This window comes from Falco punctatus (genome assembly GCF_963210335.1).
Source record: "Falco punctatus genome assembly, chromosome: 15".
NCBI classification, from domain to species: Eukaryota; Metazoa; Chordata; class Aves; order Falconiformes; family Falconidae; genus Falco; species Falco punctatus.
In genome coordinates this window covers 21,210,670-21,232,542 of record NC_137595.1, presented here as the reverse complement: position 1 = coordinate 21,232,542, position 21,873 = coordinate 21,210,670, and the positions used below count along the sequence as shown (strand labels likewise).

General features: G+C 45.4%; 1 protein-coding gene across 1 annotated transcript in view; it reads right to left on the bottom strand.

The window, feature by feature from the left end:
- NEXMIF (neurite extension and migration factor) overlaps window positions 1–21,873 on the bottom strand; it is a 94,015-nt gene extending 72,142 nt beyond the window's left edge. The window contains exon 1 of the mRNA XM_080365401.1: window positions 1–21,873. This exon is cut by the window's left edge and continues 20,946 nt beyond it. The gene's annotated coding sequence lies outside the window, so the exon portion shown is untranslated.

Genomic DNA, 21,873 nt, shown 5'->3' with positions numbered 1-21,873 from the left:
CACAGAGCAGGACACCCCCGAGATCCTGGCCCACCGCTGCTCAGGGACGAGGACCGAGGGAAACGGTACCGCACTGCGAGGCGGCCTGCAGCAAGAGAGTTATGCAAATGAGAAAAATGAATATTTAAATAAAACATTTATTAAGAACAGATTAACTCTGTCAATCAATATTCACTTTTGTTTTCCTGCGCACACATTCGGAGGGGCTGCACAATAACCAGTTTCAGTTTTTCCAGGGTATATTTAGTTCTGTATTTAGAAGTGTAGCTTCCTGAAAGATTATTTTTTTTTTTTAAATGAAGTGCATTTCCTTGTGCAAAGGAGAACAAATTGCTACTTAAACTTTCTTCTATTGTCTATTTGCCTGCAATTTCCACCTCATTTACAGCTTTTTTGTGTCTGCCCTTTTGTTTAGTTTTACCTTTGACATTCTCTTAATTTCTCTTCAGAGATACCTGACACCTTTACATTAAACTCACAATACACATAATGCTGGAGTTTTTGGAGAAAGGCTGTGCAGCAGCAGCAGCTCGAGCCAGGCTGAGAACCCTGACGTCTGCCAGGAGGTGCTGTTTGGAAAATAATTTCTCAGCTGCAGAGAAAACTTTGAATCACATTGAAAATTATTTCTGAGTTCCCAAGTTTGTAGGGAGAGCAAGGAGTGCTAGTGGGCTGACCTTGGCTGTGTGCCCAGCGCCCACCCAGCCGCTCCATCACCACTGGGCAGGGGAGGAAATGTAACGAACGGCTCCTGGGTGGAGATAAGGGCAGGGAGAGCAGCACCAGTTACTGTCAGGGCAAAACAGACTAGATACAGGGAAATTAATTTAATTGATTGCCAGTTAGAAGTCAGAGTAAGGTAATGAGAAATAAGACCAAATCTTAAATGCGTTCCCCCACTTGTTCCTTCTTCCCAGGCTCAACTTCACTCCCGGTTTCCCTCCCTCCTCCCCCCAGCAGTGCAGGGGCTGGGGAATGGGTCTGGGGTCCGTCCATCACACGCTGGCTCTGCCGCTGCTTCCTCCTCACAGCCTGCCCTGCCCCAGCCGGGGTCCCCCCACGGCAGACAGCCCCCCACGAACTGCTCCGACCCGATTCCTTCCCAGGGGCCGCAGGTCTCCCCACACTGCCCCAGCCTGGGTCCCCCCATGGGCGCAGCCCCCCAGGCCCAGCCGGCACCAGGGGGTCCCCAGCCCTGCCCCCCCCCCCCCCCCCCTCCTGCCAGGAGCTGCCCCAGCGCCGCTGCCCGCGGGTCACAGCCCCCTGCGGGCACCCCCTGCCCCGGGGGGGCTCCCGGGCTGCGGGGGGGGGGGGGGGGGGGCTGCTCCCCCGGGGGCTGGTGGCACAGCCTGCCCCGCCGGGGCTGCCCACGGGCTGTGGGGGGTCTCTGCTCCGTGCCTGGAGCCCCCCTGCCCTGCCCTGCCCCGGGTGCTGCAGCGCTGCTGCTCTCGCATGGCCTCGCTCCTCTCCGCCGCTGTTGCACAGGGGGTTCCCCCCTTCTTTAAGATGTTCCCCCAGAGGCTCCCACCGTCGCTGATGGGCTTGGCCAGCAGCGGGGCCATCGCAGAGCCGGCCAGCGTGGGCTCTGTCGGACATGGGGGAGGCTTCTGGCAGCTTCTCACAAGCCCCCCCTGTAGCTTCCCCGCTACCAAAACCTTGCCACACAAAACACACGGTGCAGGCCTCGCCGATGCTGCTGGTTTCTTTGCAGCTCCAGCAGCCGCACACTGCATAACCCAAGATCCCGGGCAACATTTACCTTCCCCTTGAGCCCACGTGTTCTCAAATAAAACAGGAATAAGCCAATGAGCTGCTTCAATAACCAGCCTAGACGTGAGGAAGAAGATGGAGAAGTTTGTTACTTAAGGCTGGCCAGCTCTTTATTATCTATCAATGTAAGGAATCAAGCTTTAAAATTAACTGATATTATGATAAAGAGCTTTGGGGCAAGAAGGCATTTACAATGACCATCCCCTTCAGGTTAGCAGAAGGTAAAAAACCCACGTAGCTGCCTGATAGCGCACTTGACAACTTGATTAACGTATCATAACAAGATTTTGTGCCCAGCTACAGATAAGGTGAAGAATTCACTTCCCTGCTCCAATCCTCCCTGCAATCCAGGAAAATCAGGGGAGGAAGGCGGGAGTTTTGAGGATTCATGGCAGAAATGGGGAAGATAGGCAGGTACATCCCCACCGATGTTTACAGCGGAGGCCGTGCGGGAAGCGCAGTGGTTCCTCCCCCTCCCCCCACCTCCCCACCAGGGGACAATGGCAGCAGGTTCTGAGCACAAGGGGTGGCACCTGGAGAGGACTCCATGCCTCAGCTGGCCCCAAGCACAGAGACAAGGAGGAAGATGGTGTGTTGTGAACAAGGCTACACTACTAAACCCTGCGCTTCTCGGCATCTGCCAAAGGCCAGCATGCAACGGCTGACCTGCTTTAAATTTGATCTGTTTCTGATCTTTTGCATTTGTTTGCGTGCTGGTGATAAGCCCAGCTTTGCCCATTCCTTCACCCCACCTGGAAGCCCTCCCCGATTTGGCCAGACTTACCAGCCTTGCTGCACTGTTCAAATACATTTTTGGCAGCTCATGTCTGCTGCTCCTGCCCTGCTGGGGTGCCCTGCAGCTGGAGCGGGCTCCCAGCACAGCAGACAGTGCAGCGGCACCCACCCCGTGTGCGGTCATAGCAAGGAAGGATGACCATGAACCACGACGCTCAAGCTCCGAAGCTGTGCAAAGCCATCCCCTTGCCTCCACAACTCTTTTCTCCTCCTACTAGTTGCTTCTTAAAATGACCTTAGTGCCACACCGCTATAAATGTCCAGGGCAGCCTGGTGCCCAGCTCCCCACTGATATTTGGGGAGTAGGAGCTCTACAACCATCCAAGGGTCTCGATCTTCCTCAGAGCTGTCATGAATTGACAGAACTCGGCCCATCACTAACGCTGAGTGGACCCATTGGAGTGGGGATGGGACATAACCCTCGCTCAGACCAATCTCACCAGCAGAGACCCTGACTCGTCTCTCCCTCATCTCAGGTGAGTCCCTCCTCACCAGTGACCCAAGTCCCACCTTCTGCTGCAGCCCCCAGCCCCCACGTCTCCTGCAGCCTGGCCTTTCCAGGCAGCAGATGGGAGAGGGCACACCCCGTGTGGGTCCCTGCTCAGCTGGCAGGGTTTGCTTCTCAGCCATCCCTTCCCCAGGGCTCCCCCGGGTTTGCAGAGGATGCACAGCCCCCACTGCAGCTCCCTATCCTCCTTTGCAGGGCCGGTCAGGCACTGGCACACCAAACTTCACAAAGTTAAAGCATTTTGCTGCATCTTGGTCCTTTTCATTCTCAGTTTCCTTTCAAAGAGTGTTCCAGTTCAGTATCTGCTGCTAACAATAGATGGGTTATATTATATTGCTGTTAGAAGAAATAACAAGAGTGTCCTCCACCTCACCGTTTTTCAGAGACCATCGAAGCTGGAGCGATACTTCTTTTGCACGCCAGGAACAGGGCACGCTCTAAATGGGAACTTGAAAAGCATTAAGCCCATCACTCCAATCCTCAGTGGATCACAAACTCCACTTTTGCTAATGCTTCCATTTTGTTTGCGGAATAAAGTGAAACAGGTTTCACCCTAAATGTTTGCTCGCTCTCCATCTCCAAGCACTCATTTACTCTCGCTTTCTCCCCTTCTGATCTAAAACCACACCAGCTGTTCCGTTTTGCTCCCCTGGCAGGACAATCTGCCCATTTTCCTTTGCCTTTAATAAGAAAAAAAGGAGAAGGGGGTGGGAAACAAAAAAAACCCCGAATCCCAAAACCAGAGATAGTCAGGAGTTGGCATCTCCATCAAACACAGTCATGGCAGTAACATAAGAAAACCAAACAAACATAAAAAACCAAACACACACCCACCCCAAAAAACCCCAAACCAAACCATAAAAACCCCAAAAAGACACTTGGCTGTGAAAGCGTGTGTTTCCCAGCATTTCTGCCGGTCCTGAGGCTTCAGGACGTGCCTGCTCCCAACACACAGGAGCCAGGATTAAGCCCTGTGTGCTGTCGGCAGCGCAGTTCCCCCTTCCCCAGCACCACACGTTTCCTCCTGGAAACATCACCACCGGGACCACAGAGCACCGGGTCGGAAATTCTGAGAGCGTCGAGATTTGATTTTCATCTACTTTGTTAAATTTCTGCTAATTGCTTTTAACGTACTTCCTCCGCCAGAGTCTTTATAGCTTAATTCCTCATGGGCATTTATTCTGGAGTTTTACTAAGTACAGAAGGAAAATGAAATCTAACTACATGCCAGTGATGTAATTGCTAATGGTCTTTGTAATAAATGCACACAGGTGTTTTTGTTTTTTTAAGGGGAGGGGTTTTTTACCATGGCTGGCCTTCATAAAATCTCATAAGTCAATGAAAACCGAGCAAAAGAAACTGCAGTTCTATAAATGCTATGAGGCACTGGGGCTGGATGTGATGTAATGCAGTCCAGTCTTTTATAATTAACAAAGTACAGCAAAAAGACTCCAAACTGCAATACTTGAGCTCAAGTTTTAATAGAATACATCACTGACTTCCTGGTTTAGACTAAGATAAGTTGTCACCACGAACCAAGAAACTTCAGCTCGTTTTCAGGCATCAGCAAGCTACAGCTAGCAGGAGTTAGAGCATTAATACGCTTTCACACTCAGACAACAAGGATGTAAGACCTGTAACTCCCAAACAACATTATGCATAGAGCATACTTTTCATCATTACACATTAATAGATTTGGGAGTGAAAGTTGGAGGGGTGGTGTTATATGTCAAAATTAATTATAATGCCAATAAGCTGAAATTCAACAGGGAAGATCAGGTTGACTAAATTATTGTGTTGAGTTATCATCACTGAAAAATCAACTGAGAGAGGCTGTAGCACTCTCGCTGCAAATCAAAAGGTGGATAGAAAAATAAGGAGAAGTAAAAAAAAAAAAAATCCCAGACCAATCCATTGCAGAGGAGTTTAAGTGAGTAAGGACAGTTCCAAGTTAGCCTGAATTTATCCAGGATATAATTCTGCATTACAGCTGTTAGGGAGTTCAACTGTATCTTATCTTTTCTTCACAGGCTTACTACAATCTGGGACCAGTGGCCACAAACTATGCCACTTTGGGTAAACCGGGCTATTTGCTTCCTTCTTAATGTAAGGCCATAGAGGAAACTTCTGCTCCATTTCTGTAAGGCTTTCTCAGTGGCTTTCCAGGTCAGGCACCTCCAGCATCCCTTGTAAAGACAATGAAAGGGATTCCAAAACTTCCACCTGTGCTGAAAATGTCCCAGTTGGCAACCTCGGAAGAATACCACAATTAACATAACATTACTAAAACAAAACCAGAACAAAATAACCCCCACACACAACCCAAAACCCCTACAAGCAGAGACACACACCCCTCAAACCCTTAGCATTTAAGTATTCAATATTCTTCATAAGGCCTGCAGTACTAAGAAGAATATTACTGTGAACAAGGATGAGGACAAACAAGCAAGTGCCACATGAACATTTAATTCCTACAGAGTCAATTAAATGGCAACAATAAAATACAGTAAGAGTTAATGCTAGACAAAAGGATTAAGGAATGAGGGAGGACTTATTTATAAACATACAAATGAAAACCTGGTTAAGAAGTAGGGGAATTAATAAAAGATAAAAAGAATGATTCAAATATGGCTAAGAAGGGGAATTCCTTTATTAAATTTGTCTTCAAAAGTAAATTAAGAAAGATGCCTGTGCTATCAGAGAGTGATGGCGAGTTTATAAATATAGCTACCACCGAAGGAGAGAAAAAGGGAGTATGTGGAAAATGCAGACGTGTGCCAAATCACTCAATCTGTGCAATTAACTAAAGAAATCAAGTGTTGTTATTTGTGAAGAATTATTTTTTAAAAGGGAAATTTAGCAAATTCCTTCAAAACATAAATCTAACACCTAATTCTGGAAATTACTTACAGTGATGGATGCAATTAACTTCTATTCCTAGCAAAAGAATGGGAAAAAAATTAAGGAAAAAGTATCTGTGGCAGATAGCAGCTCAGCAAGCTGCAAGTAGTACAGATTTGCAGAGAGAACACCTCTTGTTATGCACAGTTGGTTTGTTAGCACATATTATTTATTTAATGAAAAGAAGAAAGGAAATGCCATGTGGATTACAGTAGCATTTTTGAGAGTCAGTCCTGAAATTAAAAGCAATAGTTCTGCAGAAATCTGAGCAGCCTCAATTCTCCCTACTTTAGGAGGGATTAGGATGTAGCACCTGCAAGACTCGAGGCCAACTGAAAACAAAGGAGTTGGAGGAAACTGCCAAGGAAGGTATCACATGGTTCTGTGTTAGATTTAATCTGAACAGCTTTGTTAACAATCTGGAAGAGGAAAGAATACGGTTTATTAAATTTCACCTACTATGCACTGAAATGCATTGCAGGACTTGACAGGAAAAATAAATACATACAAAGAAGATATTGCTTTGATTGACTGGGACATCTTAAATCAAGAAAGGTGCCCATCTTCTCTCAGGAACACCTTGTCAACATCATTCAAAGAAGAAATTTCTCTGTCCTCTGCAGGAGGCCCTCCCAAACCTGCCAGATCTGAAAGAAGATGGAAAAATCATACGAAGATTTTTCTGCTTGGAAAAAAATACAGCTGTTTCTGAAGAGATCTATCACCAAAACCCAGCCATACTCTGAGAAGGAGACATCGGGAAGGCATCCTTCCGAAGAGGGCCCTGGGAAGGCAGAGGGCAAGCAGCTCTATATGGAACTGCAGAAGGATGCAGCAGCTAAAAAGACAGTTTAGTTCCAGAGACAGAAAACACAGAAACATGTATCACATAGCAGGATGTTACAGTCCTCTCTCTCTACAGATGTAATTAATCCATAAATGGAATAATGTATTCACTTCTGGACACCTCATTACCAGAAAGACATTGACAAATTGAACAGAGTACAAAGAAAACAACAAAAATGTTTAAGGGTTTGAAGGGAAAAAATTCTAAGGAAAGATCAAAAGATTTGAATACGTCCAGCTCTAAGCACAAGCATAGCTTAGTAGGACAAGATATATATCTATATGTTTTTGAAAGGTGTAAACATCAAGCAGAAAAAACAGCACGGGGGGCTATTAGGAGGAAGAATGGAATAAAATTACTAAAGAAGAAAACTTAAGATGAAAATCTTCTTGCCCTATTAGGATGCACAGTTAATCTCAAGGGATGTGGTAAATGTGCCAGTGCAAGAGAACCAGACTAGGCTGGACAAATTCTTAATAAATGTACAGCTCGGATAACCACACACCAACAGGCAGTGGGGTTGGGAGCTTCTATTTCTGATCCCTGATGTCTGCTTCCCCTCTTATTTTATATACAGATACAACATCCATCCATGGACTTTCACATAAGTACCTTGTAAGGACGTGAACCAATTTAAATAAAATTAAAATAAAAAAAAAAAAAATAAAAAAAAAGGAAAGATCTATATGCATGGCTCCCCTAAACCAGATCAGAACTAAAAGGACCCAATCCTGGCATCCCAAAACCGCAGTGGGTCTCGAATGGTTATGAACGCTGCAAAGGCAGCCGAAAGGGGGAAAAAAACCCTGCATCAGACTACGTGCATGAAGAGGTAATGACAGCGGATGCATTTCAGCCATTTATCACTGTGTCTAACTGATGCTGCTTTAAATAACCTAACCTGCTCTTACACCTCCCTGCCAGCGCCACAAACCTTTCTCAAGCAAACACTGTCTTCAAGTCAATCAGGCTTTGCCCAAGGAGATCTTGCCGGGTCAGATTAAGCCTTTGTACCAGGAAACGTTCAATACTAACACATTGCTCCTCTTCTACTTACCACACAGTATACCAAGTAACTTGAGTCAATGTTATATTGAAAAAAGATAATTAAAAAATTAAGCCAGACGCAAGCCTACAGCATCTTTTTAATGACTGTCATTGAAGTCAGACCGACACTTCGTAGCTGTGCCCCATCTCACAGGTTGTTATCTGAAGGACTAAACCATGGAATTCCCTTTAAATAACAGTCTTTCAGAGTGCCAAGCAGGGGAAAAAAAGAAAACAGAAGCAAAACACCCAACTTGATAGGAAGATGCACACCAAGAAAGCCTGCTGTAATCCTCCCCTCTCTGCTCCAGCAGCAGTTCTCTAGGCAATACCCTTCCATCAGCCAATTGCACTGCCAGGCTGTCCTTGGTGTGCATTTCTGCAGTCAAGAGCAGCTATACCATGAGATATATATCACTGCTTCCTAAAGGATGGCAGGCACCGCTTCCTCATCCAATCTGCAAACGTAAGAACTGGAGTCCCGGACTGAGCCGAGCTGCAGACAGATGCGGAGCGTGTGGTCCCCATACGCCCAGTCCCGCACCAGAAAACACCTTGTTATTTCTCACTAAGCGATTTAATTTCCCTCTTTTCTATCTGTAGGATCTTCAACAAAAGGTTAAACTGTAAAAGAAGAAAAATCTGCAAGACAGGTCCACCTAACAGCTCTCTCCTGGCCACCCACACAAGGCAGTGTTTATAGCTTATTGATGTGCTTCAGACTGGGTCAACTGCACGTTCAGCGGCCTCCCTCTCTCCCTCTTTCTCCAAACAGGCTGAATGAGAAGAGAAAGGCACTGCAGTGGCTGGCAGTGAGTGCTGCCCAGGCACTGCCTCATTACCATGACAAAGGGAGGGTTGAACATCCTTCAGCAAACACCATGGCTCCCTTCTAGCACCCAACTGCAAAGCTGGCAGTGAGTATCTCCAGCTCCTGATAGCCTATTTACTCAGGCAGAGGAATAGGATCAAATAGATTTTAGGTCCTTCTGCAGTTTTCCGTGGAATTGCCTTTTTTCTCCATAGGATTCCTCCCAGCCTCACACCACCACAGCAGTCCTGTGTCCACCTTCAGCAGCTTGAATGCTGCAGTCCCTCTGGTAGCTCACAACAAGGACACAAACTTTAATCAATTCTTCCCTCCCCAAAGCACTACGAGGAGGGATGGCAAGCTTTTTACAATGTGAAAATGTCAGTGTTTGTTGCTCGCAGAGGCCAGATTTACAGCAAGCCTGAGCCAAGCAGCTTGTTTCACACCTTCAGATTTAAGGGGAACAGTGTTCTCCTCTGGAAAGCGTGGCCCAGAAGTTGCAGTGAAGCAGACACAGATATGTCAATCACCACGGATGCAAAGCTGTGAAAGCTTCCCAGAGGAAAGCATTTAGTACCCGATACAGAATGGCCAACTGGAAACCCTAGCTCGGAGCTCCCTGCAGCATGCCTGTCTGGAGGACTGCCCCCAAACACAGCCTGCAGAGCATCACTGGAAACTCAATATACACAGGAGAGAGAACAGGACAACAAAGAAGAAAGTCCTTGTGAAAAAGAACAGGATTTGGGCAGCTATTTTATGATACAGTGTGCTAATTTGCAGCTAAAACCATGGAAATCCTACTGAAGCATCACCCAACAAAGACAGCCAGCAAGAACCAACTGCTGCGGTCGGCAGGAAAACCCTGGGAGCCTTTGGGGAGCGTATTCCTCCATTAATCCTTCGGCTAATGTGAACTTAATGCTGAGATGAGAACAGATCTGTATTGCCTTTGCTGGGAAGGTAACACCACATGAGATGATCACACTTAAGAGGTTGCTATCCTGAGCTGGGGGGGGTTGCGGGTTAGATGAGCCCAGTTAAACTGCATCAGTGTCTGCAGCCAGCACCACGCAGGTAAGCAATGCAATTAGCACTGCGGCTCCCTGACTTTTCCTCCAGGCCTGAAGTCTGGGCAGGTTCTTTCAGCTGAGCTAATTTGGAAGAGCCTTCAGCACAACAACGCCTTCAGACCTCTAGATTTGTAATGAGATATCTTCACCAGACGGGATTTTAGCAGTCTCCAGGAAAGCAAACAGAAATACATCTTGCTCACAGTTTTCTGCAAGGTACTCTGCCCCACCGCGCTTTCTGCTGCCATGCGTGTGTCAAATTAGTCTCTGCAAAGGCTTTAATTTCCTCCCATGTTGGACCCAGAATGAAGTTCAAGGGTGACATGACCCCAAAGTCTTATTCCCCTCTTCACCAACGCAGAGCTCCCATCTGGAGCCCCCAGCACACTCTGGGGCTACATCTGCTACTGATGCTACAGCACAGCCCTCCCCCTCTCTCCCAGGGACATCTCCTTACTCCAGAGGCATCTCTGCAGCGATGTCCAGCCATGCCTCATACTTCCCATAGCCTCCCTGGACAGCCCTCCTGCCTAATGCTTCACCTCCACTGTCACAAAGGTTACACCTGAGATGTTCCTGAGCTGAAAAAGGCATCTCGCTGTTACAAATTATGTACATGCTTCCTCCCAGCATTATTTCAGGATACTACAAGACCCTCTGTCTGTGCAAGGGAGGACTTTGCAGTGAGTTTCTGTGACCTCTGCTGCACTTTCAGCACAGGTACCTGCAAAGCAGACAGGCATCCCTCGATGATGCTCTACCTGACTCTGTTTACCCCGTTGCAGAAGGGTCCCTGCTTTTCAGTCAGACTGTGGATGGCACCACATCCACAACCAGCAAGCCCTTGTCTCCCGAGGCTGGCTTCTCACCCACGACAGGCTCGTGCCTCCACACGAACACGGTCTACATCCTGACAACAAGTACAAGAAGTCTACCACAGCTGCTAACAAGACTCTTCCCGTTTTTATTTTCTTTTTCTAGATATTCTGCACAGCACAACTGAGTTTCTCTGTACAAATTGTAGGTGCTAGAAAACAAGATGTTGAAATTACTTTGGTTACACTGAAAGAATATCCTACTGCATCCTTAGGGAGAGAGGAGAGAAAACACATTTTTTAAAAAAAAACTAACGTACTGGCTCCTATGTAAACCAACTCTTACACTGGGGGCAATTTTTTTTTTTTAAAAAAAACAAACAAACCTTTGTGCAAGTTCAAATAGGAGGAAGGTGACTCCAGCTAGCAGTTCCTCTCTCCTGCTCGAGGAGATTGCCAGCAAAGCCACAAAAGAGAAGCAGAGCCGTGCAAGGATGCTCTCCAGGCAGAGCAATCCAGCATGCAGCAGGAGGAGCGCGAAGCTGTGGTTGCACAGCCACTTGGATCCAACGGCTGCCATGGGAAGAAGCTGTTTTGTCTGATCAATTTTTTTCAAAATATCTGAATGTTTTCTTGTTGAGTTCTTAATAATTTTTTCCTTAAATTTCTCACAGAGTTTCACCAGCTCTGCTTACAACAGCACTTGTCACCCCATTGGCAAAAGACAGCAGGCACGGATTAATTTTTGAGGGAAGCTGCTTTCATGCCAATGCACTTGGCAATAGAGAATACAAGAAAAGCTATCCCAAAAATGCAGTATTTATGAGAGGAGTGGTTTCTAAAATTGTTTTCGCTATGGATACCAAGAAGCACCACCTGATTCCATACTCTCTCATGCACACGCTTTCATATGATTTTTAAAGGTGACTTGAGCATCTCTTTCACAGAACTCCTATCTCAAAGCGAAGCAGTTCCAGCTGGACATTCAGCATAGCCGTTTTCCAAAAGTCACTGCAGAGAGTTTGCAAATGGAAAATGCACTTTTATACCTACAGAAAAAATAAAACGCCTGCAGAAACAGAGAGATTCTCTCAGTGCGATTGTGATTCCAAGATTTAATTATCTCAGCACAGAACTGCAGGTATCAATGCTTCAGAGATAAAGAACAAACAAGGCAATTATTCCCAGAAGTCCTCCTTTTTCCCCTCTAACAATCGCAAGGGTTACAAACATGCCAAGGTCAAAGAATGTGTAATAAAGAAATTTATTTCCAATTGGAATGCACAGAAACCTTGCACAATAATGGTGGAAGAGCAGTGGTGTGAAACTCAGCAGAGCTGAGATTAATGCATGGCTAAAGATCATAAAGACTATCACAGAACCGTGTCTGAAATGACAAGGAATAAAATTAACAAGCATCTTTCCAACCAACTCAAACTCTTTCCCCTACAATTTCCCGCTGAGCTGCATCACACATGCCCAGCCCAGAGATCTGCCATCTATCAGACGTATGCTGTATGTATTAGAGACGGCTCCAAGCTGTACGGTGCAGCTCTGGGTTTGAACTTCTCTGGGGTTTGCCCTCTCTAATGTGAATGGATTGGATTAGAGAGCACAGAAAAAAAAGCTCTGTACGGTGGCAGCCTCTGAAGCTTCTAAAAGCAACACAGAACAGGATGGAAACACATTGTTCAATTCCCCAGACTTCTTCCTCAATTATTCGCATCACGCTAGGACACCACGTGAAATATTTGTTTGTGGGCACCTACGGCACCAGCACAAACTGGAGCCACGCACGCCACGAAGAGAGAGGAAGCATTAGGCAGCAGCTTAAATCCTTGTTAGATGTTTACATGGACAACGCGGGCAAGTTACTGTCATGAGGGCAACGACAGACAAGGAACACTTCATGTAAAACTTACTTAAAGAAATAAGGATATTTTTTTTTTAATAAAGAAAAGCCAAACTGCACACAACTCTGCTGTGCTGCAGCTTCCACTGGGATTAAAAATACTCATGCCCTATCTCCAACGCAGCAAGCCTCCATTGCCTCATTTTTCCGCAATAACAAATCATAATATTTTCAGACATAAAGGCAGGAAAAGTGTAATCTGGTCTAAAAAAGGGGGAATACCCTATGTACTCCAGTGGACTGAAACCTAGTGCCACACGACTGTGCAACAGCAAATTTTCCATTGCTTAGAGGGCAAAGTAAACTGAAAGTCATTCTGAAGTGAAAATAACGATTTGAACAGTTTCAAGTTTTGTACTTTAGACTTCTTAAAACCCCTGCAAAAAATATTAATTTTTTTTTCTTTTAAAACAGACACATGTTTCCTTGCTATTCAACTTGTTTTACTCAGACTTTCCAGGTCTCTCAGCAAGAGCCCAAACAAGAAAGTTTTTGCCATCAAAATTATTGATTTGGGAAGTTTTTTTGGAAATAGCAACATACACAGTTGCTTAATACATTATTCATCATGTGCAATATTACGCAAAGTATTCATATTTATGACAACAGACATGCACCTGGTACATACCATAGACCATATTTCTAGAAACCTTTGAGCACGAGTACATTAAAGCATGCCAGACATGACTTTAAACCTTCAACCCCCAGATCAGACAATTACAACTCACTTCATTTTGTGGATGGGCATTAAGTAATCTTCCAAAGAGTACGAGACAGCAGAACCAGGAGGCAGACACAGATGCCCAAGTTTCCAGTCCTTCCAGCCAGTAGATATGCCCTGAAACAATCACACCGGGCATGACATACACACCTTGTGAGCACTTCAGCTAGCCCGTGCTAGAGACCGTCTGCTGGGCTGGCTTCCTACGGCTGGTTTTATGTAGACAACAAGAAAAAGTGAGGGTGGGATCATTCTGATTTGGCTGTGTGCATTACAACTTGCTCACTGACGCACAGTCTTTATGCTGTATTCTCAACTTTTTTTAAAATTGAAAAGTCTGAATTTCTCGCAAAAAATTCCACCCATTGACTACTTGTGTTTGGCAGTAAAAGCAAAAGGAATAAATAGAGGATGTAGCATTTAGGCTGGGGGAAAAAAAATACTATCTTTGCTCCAAATCATAGCTTTACTAGAATAATATTGCAAATTAAAACCATCCAGAATTAAATAATAGTTCAAATTTTGCCACTCTTCCCCACCAGTGTGAAGCCAGCTCCTAACCCTGGCTCCCAGCAGCCTGGACCCAGCAATCCCCCCGAGCCTCACCGGGCACCTCAGCTCTCTGCAGCTCACAGCCTGACTAACACCTCACTAACAGACTCCTCCAAGGACTTATTATGCAATGAGCACATTCAAGCAAAGAAACACAACTTTTTAGCAATGAGGAAGGGAGAAAATACTGCGGTATCTCCTGAAGCACGGGAGAGATGTGCAAAGCTCAGCCAACGCTCTGAGTCTCTGTTTCTGCGATTTTTTGAGCGCATACTACAGTTCTACGACACCGGCAAGTGAACTAGCAGCAGATAGCAAACCTCAGCTAGAATGCAAGCGGCTCTGGTTTTGGTTGAAATTCACCCTCGCTGGCCGGACTGAGCCGTCCCCTCTCCCAAGGGCAGTCACAGGGCTGCTAGCCGTGGTTGCGTTCGCATCAGACCATGTCCCCCAGCGCAGAGGACAAAACAAACCAGAGAAGGGTGGATGAGGCAAGGAGGATGATGAGAAGGACTGCAAAGGATGATGAAAGGTAAGAAAAAGATATTGGCAATGGATGCGTTGTACTGAGCCAGTGACCGCTCCAGCCACAAATCAACCTGCTCCCCACACACAGCCAGGGCACAGAACAAGGGTGTAAATCACAGCGGCGTGATTGCAAAGTGACTCACTGTCATACGAGTGTCGCCAGCGCTGCAGACCTCCAGGCAGGAGGCTCTGGCTCTGTTACGTCCTTTGTATGGGAGCAATCACAGAGATGCCACCACCATTACCAACAAGGCAAGAAGGTACCAACGCAGGATGCGCCAAAGCCTGGCTGGAGAGCGAAGAGATGAGCAGTAGGGTTTTATATCCTTCCCTTAGCCAGACACCCCTGCTTCTTCATTTCAAGGGAGAGATACTTACTCCCAAGTCTCTCTTACTACGGCGACAATTCTCCACTTCTCCCTGGGGATCAGCCGCACAGAGTGAGCGCGCTCTCTCTCTCTCTCTCTTGTTGTTGTTGCAGCTGCTGGTAAACTGTGCTCACCAATCAATCCATGCCTGAAAAAACTTCAGGAAGTATGTGCTCCTGGCTGAGCCCTGCCAGGAGGGAGGACCTTCCGCGTCCTGCCCAAGAAAAGCTCCTTTGACACCTTCTTCCTACACCAGGGGACAGTTCATGCAACCTGCAGGCCAGGGAGAGATGGGAGAGGTACCACACCGAGTGAAAAACCGATTTCTCCTCACTTTCTACCTGCACTGCTCTTTGTGCAGAGATCACCTTGGGTGTGATGCCTCAGCCACACACAACCATGCCAGGTATGCTTAACGAGCCAGGAGTCTACACCATTTTTCTGCTTATCTTTGTCTTCACAAATAGGCAAACAAACAAACAGGACATCAAGGTTCAGGATGTGAGTTTTCAGACCTCAGGTCACCAAGAACATTTGTAAGTCGCCACTCCCCTTCTCAGGCCGCTTTGCAAACGCCGCCAAGAGGAGAGCACTTCTGAGGATGTGGAAATGCATCGCGTGGGCCATCTCCCCACCACGCTCACCACAGCCTCTGGCTTCCCTGGGCTCTGGAGGAGCAGGGGGGGAGACCACAGCTGCCCGCCATAGTCCAGGGAGCAACAAGGGAATAACGATGAGCAAGTTCTGCATTGCCCCTCAACAGTTTTCTTGGGGAAAAAGCAAATGATGCACAGAAATTAACTGTATCGCTTTGCAACTCCATCACAACATCCTAGGATAAAGATTTTCCTACTGCCTTACAGCCTGCCCCGCAGGCACTGCAGATAGGCAGATTCTTCATATGTTAACATAGAAAGGCAGTCCCTGGTGGAACAATAACACAGCTCCTGGCACTTTCAAAAGGGTCCTTTACAATCCCAGTCCTAGACATGCAGCGGCTTCTCCAGCTGCTGCACAAAACAGCAGCATTTTCACGCACTTCCACAGCCCTGAGAGTAGACAGAAGCAAATTCACATCTGCCTGAAGCCTCCTCTCTTCAGCAAAATACCACCAGATACAGAGCTGACCTGATGTTTCTAGGAGCGACTGAATATACACATTTATTTTTGTTTTCTGGAGGGATTCTGAGCCCACCCTCCCGCAGCCCCCCGCAGCACACACACAAAGGAGGGAGGAGGATCGCAGCTTCTCCAAAGAGAACGGAGTTCCTGAGGTCTGAAATAGCATGGCACAAAGGTCATGTCGCTACTGCAGCAGCCGGTGACCAGGGGAGAACAGCTATGGGTTAAAAGAAATTTGTAAAATAAATGCATTTGCTAATTCATTTTTATTCTGTATGAAAATGTAAACTGAGTGCAAAAAATAAAACAAACAGAAGAGGTCTAATTATTTATACAGGCATTTTAATCAAACAATGAATAGCACACAGCAACCTTCTACGTCAATTAATAAAGCTGGCTTCTGCAAAACAAAAGAGTTACACCATGTGCCCTAATTATAAAATCCAGCCTAGAGATGCTTTTTTTTTTTTCCCTCCCCCCATACACCTGGCTTAATATATACCCACTGCATTCCTGAGCTGAGGACACTCGTTAGCCCCACTCTCTATTTACAAATTCATTACTGTACTGCATATTTACTAATGTCTCTGACAGTAGGAGTGGTCATAATGCAGCATTCCGAGGCAAAACAGCAGCTAACTGAACGTGCAGGGGCTGGGGGTGGGTGGAGAGGGGGGTCTGCCTCCCTTTCTCTGTGCAGGAGGCAGCTGCTTCCACTTAAGCTTAGCACATTTCACGAGATGAGGATAAAATAGGAGCTATTAGATGTTTGCATTAGATTCCAGGGAGCCACCTCTATGTTTTGCATTAACAAAGCATGCTTTACAATGTGTTTCTTCACGTCTTACCTTGGGCTTCACTTGATCAAACATCATTCACCACCGTAACATATGTGACCAAGCTGGCTAATGATGAGCTGTCACCTTTTTGATGAATCAGTGCATATGCCTTCTGAAAGCAGATATATCAAAAGAAGCCCCAGTGCCTTGCAGCTTCACGCACATCCACGGCGCAGGGTTTTCCGTTTGCCTCGGAAGGGCTGGTGCTGCAGAGGAGCCGACAGCATCTCCACGTAAGCAGTCCAGGCTAAACAGCCCAAGCATCAAGTGCATTTTGTCCCCAGTTCAACAGGGTTTGGGGTGCAGGGGATGCTGCTTGTTTATTTTTAAGTAGCAACGACAAAATGCAACATATAAAATGTCAAAACCCCTCTGAGGCATTAACCTCAAGTTAATGAACATTTTATAAATGTATCACTTTGCCAGTACACAACCCCCACAGCTACTTCAGGGCTTTCTTTGGGGCTCAGCAACATGTGCTTTGATGCAGGGCACTCAGAAAGCGGGGCCATTAAACCAGAATGGACTCCTGTGCTGGGGTCATTCTTTAAAAAAGCATAAATGAAGCTCTCCCTCGTTCTCATCCAAACAAAACGCACCCAGGAACTCAGAAAATTCATGTTTTCAAAGCCTCAATTCATGTTTTCAAAACACCTCTCCCTCCTCCCTGCAGCTCACGTGGCTGGGGAAGACACATGTGCATGCCCAGGAAGACAAGATCTCACCCAAGGCAAAGCGGGGCAAGGAGGACATCCCAGCAGATGAGGACACAAGCCAGGGCTCAGTTTCCCATCGTGTCCAGTAACGTGTTAGCATCACCATGCTCATGTAGCCTACAACAGGTAACATTGGCAGGGAAGAAGCAACAGTCCAGTCTACACTCACAGCAGCGGAATCTGCCTCGAGGGAGCCAGGTCCATCTTCTGGATCCTCATCTAGCACTTGTGCTCCTCTCCGAGTTCACAAAATATGTCCACACTGCCAGGGCTCGGCAACTTTTGCTCAACTAGGGCAAGCTAAAAGCTCTGGGTGCATCCGTTCACCCAGCTGTACAAACGGGTTACGACAGTCGCTTATGAGTATGGAGTGTTTTGAGGGCTATTTCTAAAAAGGACAACACGTATTCTGTGTTCAGCATTGCAGAACATCTAAAAATGGTGATGAAGTGAGATCAGCATTTATTCACACAAATGGAAAAAATATTACTGTAAAATAAAGCTAAATACAAGAGGCAGATTCCCTTTCGTCTCTTTTAGCAGCATGAGGCAAGACACTGATAAATTAATTTTAAAAATTTCATGCTAGAAAAATCATACTCATTTAAACAATTTGGTGTAAATATTAATCTAGAGAAAGCTTTACGTGCTTTAGGAGATTGGGGAAGATTACTTCAAAACCCAAAGTGTATGTTTACAGATTATGTTCCATTTCTCAACAGGTAGGACAGGCTGGTAAACAAAAACAAAAATGATGACTGTACTTGGCTGGCGCTTTACTGAAACCATCCGTATTTACTTGGTGTACTTGTAAGTCCTTCATCCAGAAGTCAGGCGCTGCAGTGCCAATAGTCATGCGGTACTTGACACAAGGCACAAAAATACAAATATAGAAATGCAATTGCAATTTAAATCTGTTAAGAAAAATTGATTTTTGAAACTCACACCAAATGTAATCAGATACTATTGAAGTTCAATTATTCTTTGTTATATTTTTTAAAAAAAGTTGTTAACATGTATTTGATTCTCCAAGAGAATATCATTCAATTAGAAAGCTCTCCAAATTTCAGAGCTGATGCTTATGTATAGTCAGAGAAAATGTTAAAAATTGTACTTGTCAGCTCATATTGCATAATAGACTGTGTTCCAAAGGAAAGCAAGTTGCACACTCAGTGCCTACAATTATGAATTACCAACATGAGTCATGTTATGGGTTCAACTGCATGTAGGTGCCTTACACCCTAAATCTGAGTTGCCAAAGTTTAAACAATAGAGTTTTCAACAGCACTTGTACTGACAACAACAACAAAAGCCAGACACCAACAGAGTACTTGATAGAGGCTACAGAACAGAAAACATCCACTTCTCCCCATTAGCTTGACATCGCGACTCCAAGAAATAATGGGAAAACAAAAGCAGCTCATGAGTTGCTTACTCCTAACGCCCGATCTGGGTGTCCAACACAGGCCTGGGCAAGGGGCACCAGCTGACCCCCCACGTCCTCTCCACACTAATGGTCCAAAGAGGTGGTTGGGTGCCACCACATGAAAGTGAGACACGTTAAAAATGATGGTGACAATGACGACTATCGGGTCCATTCTGCCACTAAAGGAGTTAGTCACTGACTTGCAGTCATCAATGTACAAACCTCAGTATCAACAGCAAGAATAACCCTCCCTTTCTTCTTCTTTCCCAGCCCCTTGAAGTCTTCTCCAGAAGTACAGGACATGACCGCTGAACAACATCACCGTCAGCCCAAGAAATATTAACACATAATCACTGCTAGATTGCACAACCTGATACTAGCCCCCTCTCCTCCTGCAGACCCTGTAATGATCTCTCGATTAGTAACATTTATTAGTGTCCTTTAATAACTCCTGTAATGATTCACTTAAAAAACCAAATAAATCATTTTTATTGTGACACTCCGTCTCTTTAGGAAGACACAGCGTACTGACAAATAAAATCTACCTACTGAACACCAAGACCTTAGCTGTGACATTGTGAGCAGTGAAAAAACACTTGGAGAAAAGATGTATTCCAGAACCAAATATCCCCAGGGAGCCTGGATGTTAAAAGCAACAGCACTTGCAATTTTGGATATACACATATGAAATACCCTTCTAGGCTACAACACAAATTTCACAGGTAAGGAAAACGAATAAAAAGAAAAAAACCCCTAAGTGCTAACCAGAGATGTGATTCAGAGGGGAGATGCTACAAACAGGGCTGCTTTCTCAGCTAGCAGCATGACTTCTCCTCTTTGTGATTTACAGATACTTAAAAACAAGTAGGTTAATGAAGCAACAATACACTGACTGCGGAGCGCTGATTAATACAAACTTCAGAGCATAGTGATCCACAGGCCAATTCAGCACTAACGCAATGTCCAAACAGTTTGCTGGGTTTATTTAAAAAATAAAAAAATAGAGGCCTTGAAAACTAGTCAATAGTATTTATTTAATAGTGTTAACTAAATAAAATAATTCCTCAGAAATAATTGTATGTGTCTCCACTCTAGGCGGACTAAAAACCGTATGGATAGTTTCTTGCTCTGCATTTTGATCTTAGTATTATCACTATTAGCTTTTTAACAGTTTAGTTAACTTGGCCCACCAAATGGATTGCACAGTGAACCATCAGGACTCTAAATGAGCCTCTGACGCCCAGTGAGTCTCTTTGCCTCAGTTTTCTTTTCTCGAAGGTAAAGACAATACCCCAGAGTTGGGAATTAACCACAAAAATGCTTGGGAAGCATTTTGAACACTCAAAAATGTGCAATTTCCCTTTCTGTTAAGGAAGCACCCCAGCCCCGGTTCCTGCCCCAGCAGAGGAAGGTGGCATGGCCGAAGCGTCGGCACAGCGCTGGCAGCTCTCACCGGCACCTTGTCCCCAGCTGTCCCACCCCACTGGCGGGCCTGGCCAGAGCCACACGGTTGGGAAGAGGTGGGGTTTAAAGAAAATAAGATGCAGAAGCATCTTCAAATTCTTCAAGGGGCTTTTTTAGGGGGCAGTGCTGACTTACAAAGGCTCTGGACCAGCAGGAACAAGGCACCCCCAGCCAGGAGCGCTGCAGGGTCACATCATCTCGGCTGTTTGCACTGGCTCCAAAGTGTACCCCATCCAAGCCTAAGTCTACACGCATGCAATTCAAGCATTACTTCCCCAGAGCTGCATCTGAACACCTGATGCCATGCCCTCCTAGAGAAAATATGCTGCTGGAGGAGGGAAATCATCCAGCTGCTGTCATCACCTCCCCAAACTGACATCTGTACGCACCCAAGCACTGCGGTCCTTTCAAGCTAACCACAAGATACTGCAGCAATATTTTACATTTTTCTGTTTTTTTGCAACAGAAATCAACAAAGGTAATTTTTTATTATTATTATTTGTATGCTGGTATTTCTACCTGTCACCTAAAATTAAGGTTTCCTGAGTCATACTATTACCAAAAAAAAAAAAAAAAAAAAAAAAAAAAGAGTTGAAAGTGAGGGGCCTTGAGCGGGGTTAGTAAGACCATATGAGGTCATTTTTTTAACCAGCTTTTCCATCTCTGACAATGGCATAGCCAAGTCCATAGGTGATCTGAGCTGCACGATGGCTGTTTAGCAGTCAATGATATGCTACTGGAGGTCTCAACCCAGTTCTCAGTGAACAAATGGTTGGATAAAAATAGCCATTACCTAAGACGACCATTTTCATTCCAGGACAAAAGAACATCAGGCTGGAAATTGCAGAATTAATCCCTTGAGACCGCAAAGATTGCAACCCACCACAATGTCTTGTGTTTAATTTGCAGTGGGGGAAAGAAAATTAAAAAAAAAAAAAAAAATTACATAGTGGTGACCAAGAACAAAGGACTAAGAAACAAACATAATAGGAACTAATTTCAAGGTAACTACCACTGAAACACAGGGCAAACCGCGCCCACCGTTAAAAGTTAGACCAATGGCTACTGGGCATCAACTGAAAACAGAGGTGCTCACTTTGTTGCTGCTTGAATTGTTATAACCTGGCTTCTCTGCTGTCAGACTCAGCCTGGGATTGAAGGGGGAACAGGCACCAAACACAGAGATGTCAGGGTGCAACAGAGGAAACCACTCTGGCCGTATTTTGCCACCTTTACAAGTGATCTACAGCACTGCAAGCACTGCTCCAGCACCAGAGTCTTCTGCTACAGCAATTGGTATGCTGCGTTTGTCACCGAATAACCCAACTAGTGAAAAAACCCAAAAGTTAAAAATAAAAAACCAACAACATATCGATAAACAAAGCAAAATGATTATTTTTTTTTTTTTTTACACCAAATGTCTCCACTATTTGGAGATATTTTTCCCTTTTAAAAAAAATAAATGTATACCATCACCTAAAGAAAAGACACACTAGTTGAAAACAACGGGCCACAAAAAAAAAAAAAAAAAAGGCAAAAAAGCACCCATGTGTTCCCTTCCACCTAGCCTGCTGCATCTCCTTGTTCTCCACACTAAAACTTGCCAAATTTGTGACAACAAAAACCTGTCCTTCCGAATCCCGTGTGTGTGTGTGTGT